Here is a 14,777-nt window from a genome sequence, read left to right on the forward strand (position 1 = left end):
TGTGGCAGGAGAGGGGAGTATCACCTAAACACTGCAAGACTTCTGGATTTTCTTGAACATTTCTGGAAAAGACAGTTAAGACATATAAGGTTCATTTTTCAGAATTAAAAATCTACCAGCTTTGGCCCTAGTAAGTGGTGCCTATATTCTTCAAGACCACCCTCACTTCTGGGTAAATCTTGCTGACACTGATAAAATATTAATTCAAGATCTCTAATTTCAAAGAAAAATAATGACATAACACAGCGAGTGAAAAATACAAACTAAACTTTGTACTACAGTATGAAAGGTAAGAAGAAAAGCCCCTCCTACTCTTAAAAAATTAAAAATGAAAGACTGTTGGGCACTGGTGGCTCATACCTATAATCCTCAGGCTACTCAGGAGCCTGAGATCTGAGGATCTTCATTCAAAGCCAGCACAGGCAGAAATGTCCATGAGACTCGCATCTTCAGTAAATGACATAGAAAAATCTGGAAGTGGTGCTGTGCGCTGTGGCTCAAGTGGTAGATGGCTAGCACTGAGCAAAAAAAGCTCAGGGACCGACCGCATCCAGGCCCTGAATTCAAGCTCCAGGACCAGCACCAAAAAAGGAAAAAAAAAAAAAAAAATCACTGGAAAATTAACCAGAAGTGGCTAATCCTCTGTATCAAAAGAGATTTTTGAGCAAAGTAGAATCTATTTGCTTTTTTAAATAATCCAAAAAATGGCTTCCAGTCTGACATAGGTGCTTCGGATTGGCATTTCCTGGTGATAGAGTGACTGACTGCTCATGCTTAAGGGTACTTGGGTCCTCATTGGACACTAGTATGGGGAAGTGGGGGAGAGGGGGGTGTAGGCGGGCAAGGGTGTGGGGGAAAGGGAATCTGTATGAACTATGTACGCATGGGAGTGGGGGGAGAGCAAGAGACTGTGTATCTATCTATTGACCATGTTATAGTTCATCTTCAGAGACAAAAAAAAGGGGGGGGGAGGAGGGAATGCAGGGCAATTCACAGAGCAAACAGACCAGAAAATGAGTTCACAGAAAGCCCTTGGTAGGATGCTACTCACTCTGATAAAATAAGGGCTTTGGGTTAGGGTTCCTACTGTACTGAGGAGGCTCTGCAGTTCTCTGTATAGCAGTCCCCACTTCCCTAGGTCAGCTTGTCTTTCCTGCTGTTGCTTGGGCTGAAAGACAAAAAGGTAGGAGTCGACTAACATGAGGATAACATCTATGGGGTTATTATAGATACAAACTAACACATCATCCCCAAGATACCAGGCTACGAAAGCCTAAAGCTAACTCAGTAAAGACAACCCTCACTTGCCCAGCTAGTCCTAGAACCTACATCTCCATTGGCTGGTATCAATAAATTTTATCAAAAGGAGCCCTAGTAGCCAAGTCTGTTGGTGCCTGTCTCTAATCCCAGCATTTGGGAAGGCTGAAGCAGGAACCCAAGTCTGAGGCCAACCTGAGTTACATAGCAAGACCCTGCCTCAAAAATAGTTAAAATGAAGCCAGGTGCCAGTGGTGCCTAGCTGCTCAGGAGGCTGAGATCTGAGGACTGTAGTTCAAAGCCAGTCCAATTAACCACCAGAAAACTGAAAGTGGAGCTGTGGCTCAAAGCGGTACAGCACTAGCATTCAAGCAAAGAACTCAGGGACAATGCCCAGTTCAAGCCCCCGGACCAACAAAAAAAAATTTTTTTAATATGTACATGGGGATATTGTACACTCAGGACTTGATTATTTATATGAAATAAACTAGAAGATTCCCCCACTGGGATTTCTATTTGATTGCATACCACTTAGTGAAAAGACCATCCTTTTCCCACTACCAGTGAGAAAGTGTTACCAACTGTTTCTTTTGTCTGCACACTCGGTTCAATGCCTGGAGAAGCCAGGCATAAAAGCAGGCCCCTACGGAGAAAGGCTGAGGCCTCTGGCCAAAAGCTCCATGGGTGAAGCTAGAAGGGTATTTGCAGCGCTGGAGCCCTGCTGACTGCACGCCTTGTCCGCATTCCCAGCAGGAGCTATGGGACACAGTGACTGGGTCCTAACACTTGTAATCAAATTAAAACATGGTTAGGAACTGGAGCTCCACAATGTGGAGGCCTCGAGTTCAATCCCAAATACTGATAAACAAGCCTATTTTAAAAACATTTTAAATATGATGGTTGTTTAAATTCAGAGCTCCAGGAAACAAGCTGGGCAGCAACTGGTAACTAACCTAAAACTTCTGAGATACCTATCTCTCCTATTCTTGCTGCCAGCAGTCTTTGTTTAACAGAGCAACCAGTAAAAATCGAACTAAAAGCTCACTGGCTGTTTCCTCAAAATCCTCCAATAGTTTCCAACCTCACAAAGAGTGGAGGTCCACTCCTGACTACGGCTCCAGGGGTCCTTGATGCTGAATCTCTCATGCAGCTGGTCCCAGTTCATATGGACTGCCAGGTGTGTGCTCGTGGGGCACTGCATCCCGGCCTTCCCACCTGCTGCTCCCCACCCTCCCCTGGTCTTTGCTCAAGTGGAGCTTGTCAAGGAGGCATTGCCTATTTTAAATTGCTCTGGTTCCTTTATAAGCCTTCCCAGTGCTATTTTTCTCTTAAATACCTTTGTCCTAAACTTACTATACTTATTTTGTCTGTCTTCCTTCTTAACTTTTACCTCCATTACAGCAGGGATTTTGAGTGTGTGTGCACGTGCTCACTGGTCCTGGGGTTTGTACTCAGGGCCTGGGCACTATCCCTGAGCTTCTTTTTGCTCTACCACTTGAGCCACGGGCTCCACTTCCAGCTTTTGTGTGTGTGTGTTTAATTAGAAGAAGTATGAGTCATCTCATGGCTTTTTCTGATCAGACTGGCTTTGAACCATGATCCTTGGATCTCAGCCTGCTGAGTAGCTAGATTACAAGCATGAGCCACTGGTGTCCAACAATATTGTCCATTTAATGCTTAGCAAATGCTAGGCATACAGTATTCATTGCATGGAGGAATAAAACCAATCTGCCATGGTGACAACATACTGCCAACTAGTAGCTAAACGTCTACCCTTATCCCAAGGCAAAAACCAGGAAGCTCCTTTTGGAAAAACTGAATTTGCTCTTTGGATGGGTGTCTGCAGCAGGGCCTGCTGTTTCTGGGTGTGTGTTTCTGGATGTGTGATCTGTACAGCATGAGGCCTTCTGAGACTGCTTGCAGTGTTCCAGGGTAAAAACTATCTTCCTAACAACAACAACAGTAGCAGCACACAGGCCAGGCATGGCAGCACATACTTGTACATCTCGTTACTGGGAGCCTGAAGCAGGAAGATCACTCCAGCCCAGGAACTCCAGGCCTGAGCAACATCAGGAGGTCCTGTCTCAAGGATAAAAAAAGTGCTGGGTATGGTGGTTCACACCTGTAATCCCAGCAGTTGGGAGGCTGAGACAGGATTGGAATGTAAGTTCAAGGCCAGCATAGACTACATACATAGTATAGTTGAGACCAGTTTGAGTTATACAGCAGAAGACCTTGTCCAGGAAAATAATGGAATGCTCATTTGTCCTTTTGACTCTGTTGACATTCGTATGAGAGTATCAAAGGAAAAGTACTAGTCAGAGCCTTTGCATGGATGTCAAAGTAGTCCATATGTATATGTGAGTATGTGTGTGTGTATACCACTACACTTTTAACAGAAACAAAAAAGCCAGTCCTTAACAAAATAATAAAATTACCAATTTTATTAAATCTTGACACTGATTAGACTTTGCTGTATTATTCTGGAATACCAGCCTCCCAGAGTAAAGCCTTACTCCACCTAGTTTCCTATCCACATACTGCAAATTGAAATCTACAGCTCTGGAAGAATCTAGTGCATGGCTCCTTAATCTCCCATTCTGGAAGTAGATATCTACACAAATTCATAGCCAATGTCATCCTTCAATTTGAAATGTGGAGAGTGAGCAAGCAATAACAGAGGAGACTGTAACATTAAAGAACAGCAATCACAGTTAGGGTTATTTTTCAGAGTTGCATTTGCAAGCACTGCAGATTAAGATTGGGAAGGTTTCCCTCTAAAGCCCCAGTGGCATTCTAGGATCAATGCCAAACACATAGATACTCAAAAGTTGGATGAATAACCAATGGCAAAATTATGTTGGTTGGAAATATCATCAGGGAAGACACAGCAAGATTCCACGATGGTAAGCCAGTCCTGATTTGCTAGTTCTGTGTTCAGGGCTGTGCACTTTGCTATATTTCTATGTTCGAGGCTGTACACTGATCCATGGCACTCAATGCTCCACCAGGTATTATATACCAGAAGACAGATGTTTATGAATCATAGTTCTGCTCTCAAGGATGCTGGGAGCTGCGAGGGCAACTCAGTGCCAACCACTTATTTAGCATGAAGAGGCCTGCTCTGGGCTCAGTCTCAGGCTCAAAACGAAAGGATTAAGGTAGGTAAAGCGACAGAATATTAATGTCTGATTTTCATGTGTCTGCATAGGCATCTCCAAAATCACAACAATGAGGCTCAAAATCACAAACTGTGGCCTAGTGCCAGTGGCTCATGCCTGTCACTGTAGCTACTCAGGGTGCTGAGATCTGAGGACTGAAGTTCAAAGACAGCCTGGGCAGGAAAGCCCATGGGACTCTTATCTTCCATTAACCACCAAAAAGCAGGAGGGGGAGCTGTGGCTCAAGAGGTAGCAATAAAGCTCAAGGACAGCAACCAGGCCCTGAGTTTCAAGTCCCAAAACAAACCAACCCCACAAATTGCTAAAATGCTACAAAGCACCATAACCACAACATGTATCACTCTAACTGAATAGTTATCTGGGATCCCAAAAAGCTTCACAAGATATTCTAGAAAATAATTTACTTCGGCAAAAATGAATACCTTGAAGAAACACACAACATATCGAGAAGAGGCACAATCATACATCATTGGGACAACTTGGGGTGCCATACGGCCCATTACAAAGCACAAAGGCAGACACAGAATCTGCCCAACTTTGCCACTGCCTAGGCCTGAGTGGTTAGAGCCGGACTGCTCACAGCAGAGGAAAGATGGGGAAGGGAGGGGGCTTCCTTCTCCAAAAGACTTTGAGGCCCCAATGGGACAAGGATGAGAAAGCACGCCACAGAAACAGCTCAGAGGCGCGCAGCTTACTCAGAGGAATTGTGATGGTGGCTACAGTCATAAATCTCATAAATCAAGCTGGCCCCAGGCACCAAGGCCCTGGACACAAAAGGCCTCCTTGCCAAGCCACACAGTGCTCCTTGGCTAGGGGTCATCTGAAAATTCCTCAGTTCCACCAAGGTGAATACACTTTCTGGATTACAAGTGTGAAAGAATGGTTTCAAACATCCTCCTCTTGAACACATATACAACAATCCATCAATTATTCTAGATAACTGCCAACAAAACCTCACCATAGGCTTATTTATATTTGCATTCACACCGTGGAGGGTAAAGTACAGCCACACACCACACAGGATACTGTGTCAACAGGCAGGCCTTTCACCCACCTCACGGCCATCCCAGAGAGTACACACGTGTGTGCACTCTATGTGTGCCTGCAGTTCATTTCCCAGAGGAACCCCACGTTTAGCGGACATAAAACCTCCTAGCTGAGGGGAGAAGTGTGTGTTTCAAGTCAAAGCTGGTAAAAAATGTCAAGGCCACATCATAAAAACACCCATGCTGAGACGTTCATGTCTAAACCAGTAGGCCATGGGGAACATCTCAACCCTAGAAAAGGGAAACAACTCAGAAATACCACCTTGATGAATGTGAAATTAATGAAAGACCACCTTAAATTCTTTTCAGAATGCCATTCTGTGGAACAACAAAAGTAGATGAAAAGGATCAACAAAGAAAAACAGTAAAAACAAAACAAAAAAAACACTAACTGTTAAAAAGTCAGAAACGGTCTCAATAAACAAAATGCCCCTATTGGAAGAACCTGTTTGCTAATTAAAAATCCTTCAGTTGAGAATATTGATGAAAGTGAACAATGCAACTTGGGGGTGATGACACTGTGGAAAGGAAATGTACTTGGTACTTATTGCCTGACATATGTAAATGTAACCCTGTTGTGCTGTGTATCACCTCTATAGTAACAATAAAGTAAATTCTAAAAATTATTCAGTTGATTTTATTCCTCCTCGCAGCTAATACAACAGCTATGACTAAGAGGCAGAATATTCTAAAGAAGGAAACGAGTTAACTACTCAGGAGAAATCACTTAAATTTTGACCCAGATAACACAAGATTACTTCCTCTTGTAGCAGAATACAACAGTCAACAACTTGTACAAAGTAAAAAGGGCCTCCACAGGGTCATTTTGCACCATTTTTCTATGTTTCGAACAAGGAGCCAAAGTTTTAAGAATTAAATTTTAAAGAACTTACACCTGGACTTCATTCATCCTTACCATCTAGCAGTCCTTCACTGAAGTTTTTTTTAATGTGCTTTTGTTCAAGGATCACTGAGGCAGAGGGGAAAACGGGTGAGGAGGAGGAAAACTGGACAGACTGTGCCCTGAATCTCTGCCTAAAGTGGGACAGTGGTTTGTATTTTTATATGCCAGTTCTCTGAAAGGTTGTTGTCTAAACAAAAAAATCCAAATGGCTAACACATTTGGAAAGTCTATTCTAACCTCCCTGACTGAGACCGAACATAAAGATCAAGAGTAGGCCAATTTAACATGGGTCAATGTACAAATGATCACAAACATTTATAAGCTAACAAGGCCAATTAGGCCAGACAGGCAGCACCTACCACCAGCAGAATGGAGATGTTCTGAGCAAACATTCTCCCTAATTCCCCCAATTTATTTTTTAAAGTGATGAGATAGTACATGCCAGTAATTCCAGCTACTCGGGAGGCTAGGCACCTGGTAAGTCTATCTCAAAGTAAAACTTACAAGGGGCTAGGACAAGGGGCTCAGTGGCAGAGTGCTCTCATGTGTAACGGGTTAAGAATAGAAACCACAGAGGAGTAAAGATTTCAGTGCTCTGCTGGGGATATTTCTGCCTCGTGTCAACTTCCCCACCACCGTGCCCATCCATTTCCCACCATTACACAGACCAGGAATGCCATCCTGATCCTTTTGCACTGCACAAAAGCAGCCACTGCTAAGATGTGGGTCCAGGGGAAACAAGAAGCAGGCATGGTGCTCCTATGCAATGTCTGTCTGCCTCTGTCACCCCTCCTTCCCTCTTTTCCACCCCTCCCCCCTTCCCTTTCTTTTTCTGCCAGTACCCATGCTTGAACTTACAGCCTGACCCTTTGGCTTGACTTCATTGCTCACAGCAGGTCCTTCACCATTTAAGTTAACATCCAGTTCAGCATTTTGCTGGTTAACTGGAGATGGAATGCCTCAAGATTTTTCTGCTGGGGCTGGCTTCACACTAGATCCTCAGATCTAGCCTCCTGAGTAATTAACTAGAATGAGCCACAGGTGCCTTTCTCTGCTTGTGCTTTGTATTCCACGAAGGCTAATGCTTAGAATTTTCCTCTGTAGGAGAGTAACACATAATCATCTTAGATCAAAGGAAACTGAGGAACAATTTACCTAATTTTCCTATTATGTATCCTTCTGTCCAATCTTATTTTTAAAAATCAAAGTTCTATTAGCTATGTTCTGAAGGCTTCCTTCACTTTGCATTTTCTTTATTTTGACACTAATTAAAAAAGAAGAGTGGAGGAAGTGTATCAGAACATGGTCAACACAATAGGAGCACTGAATTAAACCAGTTTGACAAGTTTACTTGTAAGGCTACAAGTTTACCAAGTTTACTTGCCTAGACTCTTACAGAGGCCTGGATATAAAATAGGAAACTAAAGTATTTCTTCTCCAGAGCTCCTGGAAGACTGGGAGCTATATCATCTCTGCAGACTCACAAGGTTGCTCGCCTCTTGACCAACTCACAAAGAGAAGAGACCAACCAAAATCTTTGCGCCTTTCTCTGCAGCCAACATTCACCTCCTCTCTCCAAGTTCACGCTCCTTGTACAAGAATCTCAACGTTCAGCTTGTAATTCCCAGCTACTCAGATCTGAGATCTTTTTGCTGCTTTAACCAGCAAAAAAGCTGCACTAGAGGCATGACTCAAGTGGTAGAGTAGCAGCAGGAAGCAAAAATCTGAGCGAGAGCCCCACTACCAGCACATATTACATACACACACCCACACACACCCACACACACCCACACCCACACCCACACACACACACAAGTATCCATTCAATATGCTTTGTGTTTTCTCACTGCTTCTAAAGATACTTTTTTTTTTGAAGTTTAGTGAAGTGTCTCACAGACTTTCCTGCCCAAGCTGGCTTTGAATGGCGATCCTCAGCTCTCAGCCTCCTGTATAGCTAGGATTACAGATGTGAGCTATGGGCACCCAGAGAGATAATCTATTTTGATTTTCTCACAGCCAATGTTTATGGAATATGGAAGAGAAAGCCAATTCAAGATCTTAGGTGTAACACACACCACACAAATATAAATATACCTGCTACCCGGTGACTCCCTGACAGTTAACAAGATGTTCTAAGTCATTGTTTATCTGTGAGCTCCTCATTTTGCTCAATGTTTGTGATTCCTTGTCATCTTCTAAAAGTGGGAAGAGGAAGACATTTAATTTAGTGGTTTGCTTCTAAAATCCATGAGGTAAAAAAGTGGGGAGGGGTGGAATAGGAAAACAAAAAAAATTTTAAAAAGCCCTTCCAATTAAATTCTTTTCTTTTTTTTTTTTAAACCAGGGCTGAGAACCGAACCCAGGGCCTTGCGCGCGCCAGGTGGGTGCCCTTCCGCTGGGCTAAACCCCCACCCCTCCAATTAAATTCTTGAAGGGATAACTTTCAGTGAAGGGGGGGGAGGGGGGAAGGGAATTGCTTTTCTACAATAGGAATATCAAATATTTTTAAATGAACACTGCTATAGTTTAAAAATCTCCAACTAATTTAGGAAATGAAAGCTCCTTTATTCTGCAGTGTATAATTTCTATTAAATCACTGTCAGGAGCAATTTTCTTACTTTTCTTTCTTTTTTTTTTTTTTCATTTTTAACTTGCCCTAGGCTTGAACCCAGGGCCTCAAGTTCTCATTTGCCTTCACTTGGCTTTTTCACTCAAGGCTGGCACTCTACTACTTGAAACATATCTCCCCTGCCAGCTTTGTGCTGGTTAATTGGAAATAAGATTTTCTCTGGCTTAACTGCCTGAGCAGACTTCAAATCAATATTTTCAGCTCTCAGCCTCTTGCACAGCTAGGATTACAGGCATGAGCCACTGGTGCCCAGCACAAATTTCTATATTAATATCAAATGCTACCTTTCTAAAACACAGCTTTTATGGTTGGCCAAAACCCTCATTTTGAAAAAAGCTGAACTCAAACAATCTGTAAACAAATAAAACAAAACAAAAAACCATAATCTTTTGCCTCAATGTAATATTATTAATGTGCAGTCTGATACCTAGAATAAGTCTGAAAAGATGTACGGCCACTAACACTAGTTGTGCTACTGCACAAAAATATTTTATGAAAATCTACAGCCCACTCCACTTTCAGTATCCTACACGCCTAACATTAGTGTAAAAAGAATTATTTTAAAGTCTTATCAAGATGACTTATGCGCACCTTCAAGCATTTTAGATTAAAAAACCTTAAGTTTGACACCCATTCCACAGAGTTCCAGTCTTAAGTCTCTACTCACACAGTGAAGGTTGATGAGCAGACAGCTGTCCTGTATCTTGACACAGACATTAGCTTCCTGCCTTCCCTATCCTCATAAGCAGCTACTTAAAGTTTGAGTTTTATGCAAGAATACATTTTAAAGCCTTCAGTGTTTTACTGCAGCAGACTTCAGATTCATTCCTGCAACACATTCAACATGAGACAGAGTTGAGACAGTTAGAATTCATTAGGCACTACATTTTAATCAGGTAAAGTTCAAAGGAGTCGTTTTACTAGTATTGCTACATAAAAAGGACTGTGGTAAGCAATGAAATCATTCCATTTGGCAAGTGACACCAATGTAAAAATGTAACAATATACTACTTTAACCTACTAGTTTTTCTATATACAACCATAGAGTGATTACATTCTTTTTTGTGTGTGTGCTGGAGCCTGAGGCTTGAACTCAGGGTCTGGGCACTATCCCTGAGCTTCTTTTGCTCAAGATTAGTAGTGCTCTACTACTTGAGTCACAGCTCTACCTCCAGTTTTTTTTTTTTAGTAGTTTACTAGAGATAAGAGTCTCATGGATGGGCTGGGAAGGTGGCTCAGTGGTAGAGCGCTTGCCTTGCATGCATAAGGCCTTGGGTTCGATTCCCCAGCACCACATAAGCAAAAAGAAAAAAAGCTGGAAGTGGCGCTGTGGCTCAAGTGGTAGAGTGCTAGCCTTGAGCTGAAGAGCTGAGGGACAGCGCCCAGGCCCAGAGTTCAGGCCCCACGACAGGACCCAAAAAATAGAGTCTCATGGATTTCCCTGTCTAGGCTGGTTTAGAACCACAATCCTCAGATCTCAGCCTCCTAAGTAGCGTGAGTCACAGCTTAGAGCTAAGGGAGATTACTTTTTATCATCATCTGTATCCAACTAAGCAAATCTAGGTATTTTTTTCTGTTTTCTTGAAGTTTAATCCATGTATTTAGAAAAAGTAGCCACCACCATCAACAAAAAAAAAAAAAAAGCAGCATTTCACATGGTAAAGTGCCTTCAGTGTCCCAAGGAAACGCTTCTCCAGCTACCTTCCTGGGAAAAAATAGATCCATCCATTTTGACAGCAAGAAGAGCTGCATTTCTAACATTTCCAGTAAATAAAGATCTGTGGCACATTTGCCCAGATTCTATAGCACCATTGCTGTTACCAAAAAAATCTCATTTCACTAGAAAACAAGATTGCATTTACATAATTAAGTTTTTACTGTTTTCTTCAAATAGCTGCACAAAGGGCTTGAGTTTAACAAGTCAATTTATGTGTAATGCACCTGGGTCAGTTATCCCTCTATCTCCTACAGGTACATTTTCATAATTCTTTTTTTTTGGGGGGGGGAGGGGGTCCGGTCGTGGGGCCTGAACTCTGGACCTGGGCACTGTCCCTCAGCTCTTCAGCTCAAGGCTAGCGCTCTACCACTTGAGCCACAGCACCACTTCCAGCTTTTTTCTTTTTTGCTTATGTGGTGCTGAGGAATTGAACCCAGAGCCTCATGCATGCAAGGCAAGCGCTCTACCACTGAGCCACCTTCCCAGCCCCACATTTCCTTTCCATAATTCTTAACCCTACCCAAACTCAACTTTCAAAATGAAAGAGAGAGAGAGAGAGAGAGTGTGTGTGTGTGTGTGTCTGTCTGTCTCCTGGGCCTTGACTCAGGGTCCTAGGTCTGCCCCTGAACTTTTTTGCTCAAGAAGTGTTCTACCACTTGAACCACAGCTCCATGTCCAGCTTTTTGGCAGTTAACTGGATATAAAAGTCCCAAAGACTTTCCTGCCCAAGCTGGGAACCTCAGATCTTAGCCTTCTAAGTAGTTAGGCTAACAGGCATGAGCCACTGGCACCTGGCTAAAAGTTTGTAAGACAGAAAAATCCTTATTGCTTCATCTCATTAACAAATATACAGGCAATGATACACACACTGATAATAATGGTTTGTACTGCAGAAATAAAGAGATGTTAATTAAACTGACTTTTTCTAGTTTATATGACTAGACAAAATGTACTATTTAAAAATGACAGATTACTCTTAATAGCCTATTACCATTTATGCAATCTAATTTTTTTTTTTTGCTGGCTTTGGGGCCTAAACTCTGGGCCTGAGCGCTGTCCCTCAGCTCTTCAGCTCAAGGCTAGTGCTCTACCACTTGAGCAACAGCACCACTTCCAGCTTTTTTCTTTTTGCTTATGTGGTTCTGAGGAATCAAATCCAGGTCCTCATGCATGCAAGGCAAGCACTCTATCACTGAGCCATCTTCCCAGCCCCTGAAATCTAATTTTTAAATGTCCTTCTCCTATTCTATGCATAACGTGTAATAAACATCAGAAAACATGGCTTTCCTTTTCATTGGTTATTTTTCCCTCAATGCTAAGTAATTCCAAGGCGAAATAAAATAAAAATTAAAACACAAATAAACACTCTTACTTTTTATTTCTATAGGAAAAGCTTTAAGATTTCCTAAACATGGCAAATATGTACTATTTATATTACCAACATGGATCAAAAACACCATGAGAAACAGCATCCAATTGCTTCCAATTCACTTGTTCTAAAAATATTATCTAATGTTAAAATACTGCATGTTATAAAAGATGACTGATTTTATTCATAATAACACATTTATAATCTACTTACACCACACAAATACAAACTAGATATAATAATTTTAAACCTCTTAAATGTCATAGCTACATAGAGCGTCTGGGATGCAAGTTTTGTCTCACATCACACTCACCTGCACTCCACCAACTGCAGGCAGTGCTATGATTGACTGAGATTTTGAGACGTTATAAATTTGTTCAAGACCACAGAGCTGGTGAGTGACAGAACTCAGAGCTAAGGCCACACTTATTTGTTCCAAAGCCTGGTGCTTTTACAAACCAAGCTAGATCACAGTGGAAGTGAACCACTGTACTGACCTATCAAGCCACATCTGGAATTGGGTATCATATGCAAGTACAATACTGGTAAATGACCGGTATCAAGAACCCACCAAGATGCTTATAAATTCAGGAAAGCCATCATCTCTTATAAGAAACCATTATATGGGGCTGGGAATGTGGCTTAGTAGTAGAGTAGTTGCCTAGCATGCATGAAGCCCTGGGTTTGAGTCCTCAGAATCACATAAACAGAAAAAGCTGGAAGTGGTGCTGTGGCTCAAGTGCTAGAGCGCTAGCCCTGAGCAAAAGATATGCAGGGACAGTGCCCAGGACCTGAGCTCAAGCCGAAGGAAGGAAGGAAGGAAGGAGCGAGTAAGTAACCTAAGAAATAAAAAAACAAGAATACATTTTTTTTTTTGCCAGTCGGGACTTGAACTCAGGGTCTGGGTATTGTCCCTAAGCCTCTTTTGCTCAAGGCTAGTGCTGTACCACTTAAACCACAACACCACTTCTGGCTTTTTCGGAATAGTTTATTGGGGATAAAAGTTTCACGGACTTTCTTGTCCAAGCTGGCTTCAAACTGCAATCCTCAGATCTCACTCTCCTGAGCAGCTAGGATTACAGGCGTTGAGCCCTCATAGCCTGGCTAGGAATACATTTTGAATGGCTGTGAAAGAAAAAAGCACAGGTGTTATCTCCTGTAGAACAAGAATACTCAAAGCAATGTTAGAGAAATCTCAGGCAACAAACTGTAGTCCCAGTTGAGTCTTCCCCATTGAGGTTCACCCAGGCTCTGCCTCTGAGTACTGAGTTTGTGTATCACACACCTGTACCTGTGTAAGTACCATCGCCATTCTAGCAGAAAGTGGTTGCGGCAACATGACAGGAGGATGTTAGATGACACTTTGGTGAAGACTGATAATATACACTGGGTCTCCTAGTCACCCTCAAATGACATATTATGAGAGCAAAAATAACTTAAGTGGGCGACCCCAGCAGAGATCAGATAGATTGGACACTGAAACTAAGGAGTACTGGTGAGCGCAGATGTGTGGCCCTGCAACTGCACATCACAGAGGGTAGACTGTGTACAGAGCCCCCGCTGAGGGGTTAAGGGGGTTTCTGGAAACAGGACCTGATTCCCCTTCAAAAACAACTGAAGGAACACTCCTGACTCAAGAATGATTAAGACAAGGAAAGGTAACAGATCATTCTGGGGTGGTTCCTGCCCTAGACAAGCAGATGAGATCTGAGTGTGGGGTGTCTGGGAGCCAGAGAGTTTACACGAGAGTAGGCCCTTGTTCTCAAGACACTACAGGTGGTGACTACAGGTGGGACTGCCCACGGGATCAGCAAAGCACATGACTGTGTGTGCAAGGGGCCCAGAGACCACAGGTCAGGAGGGCTCTAGTGCGCGGCTTGCTCCACTGTGCAAGCCAAACCACGGGTAGAATTCTGCCTGCCAGATGGACGCCTGGGAGAGGAAGGGGTCTGGGGGAAGCAGGTTGTAGGCCTGGTCTTGGAAGTGTGCATCTATCACAGGCCTCATCCCTTCTCCTCCGCTTCCTGCCCACATCGTGTGAGGCGCCTCTGCTGTACATGCCTGCTACCGGGCCGCCTGCCTCACCGCAGGTCCAGGATCAGCAGAGCCAGGAACGGTGGACAGCGAGGTGTACGGCGAGCACTGGGAAGCCAAGTCCACCTGCTCCCACGTGGTTTACACGAGGCAGGGCATGCAGGTGACAGGAAAGCAGACTGACAGCACATTGCATGTGGAAGGCATATGCAGAGGGGAGGTGGGTCGGGACACTGACAGCTGAACAAATGGGACAAATGTCAAGGTGTCACCCACTATGGGGTGTATATCAATTATTTCAATTATTGTAACTTGCTATAAATTTTAATTACTTCCAAATAAAAACACCTGGACTTGAATACCAGAACTTGATATTCTAAGGCTTCTGAATATCTTTATTTTTTATCTATATTTCTTATAGCAGGACTATAAACCATAAACCTCAACCCTCAGCTGCAGCATTTCCTTTGACTGGCATGGAGTCTGGACTCAAGGAGAGAGGAAGGGGTGACAAAGGCCACTAAAAAATCAACCTTATTCTTACAAACAAGAGTGTTGAATAAGGAATAGCATTTTAGGAGGTTAAAGAAGACAGTAACTTCGTTAGGAGGAAGGGCAAACAGGAATAGCTGAAAATGA

At 43.0% G+C, this 14,777-nt stretch overlaps 1 protein-coding gene across 9 annotated transcripts in view; it reads right to left on the reverse strand.

Annotated features, from left to right (window-relative positions):
* Zfand6 (zinc finger AN1-type containing 6) overlaps positions 1–14,777 on the reverse strand; it is a 65,271-nt gene that overhangs the window by 19,058 nt on the left and 31,436 nt on the right. For 2 of the 9 annotated variants that reach the window (XM_042697698.1, XM_042697699.1), the window contains exons 2-3: positions 9,686–9,846; positions 1,052–1,168 (exon numbers count right to left, since the gene is read on the reverse strand). The exons of 2 other annotated variants lie outside the window; for them this stretch is intronic. The gene's annotated coding sequence lies outside the window, so the exon portion shown is untranslated. Of the gene's footprint in view, positions 1–1,051; positions 1,169–9,685; positions 9,847–13,071; positions 13,074–13,348; positions 13,354–14,777 lie in introns of those variants that run through there. 5 more of the 9 variants (XM_042697704.1, XM_042697703.1, XM_042697700.1 and 2 more) reach the window with 3 other exon arrangements.

The sequence above is a fragment of the Dipodomys spectabilis genome, unplaced genomic scaffold, assembly GCF_019054845.1.
Source record: "Dipodomys spectabilis isolate Male_0828 unplaced genomic scaffold, ASM1905484v1 ptg000228l, whole genome shotgun sequence".
NCBI lineage: Eukaryota > Metazoa > Chordata > Mammalia > Rodentia > Heteromyidae > Dipodomys > Dipodomys spectabilis.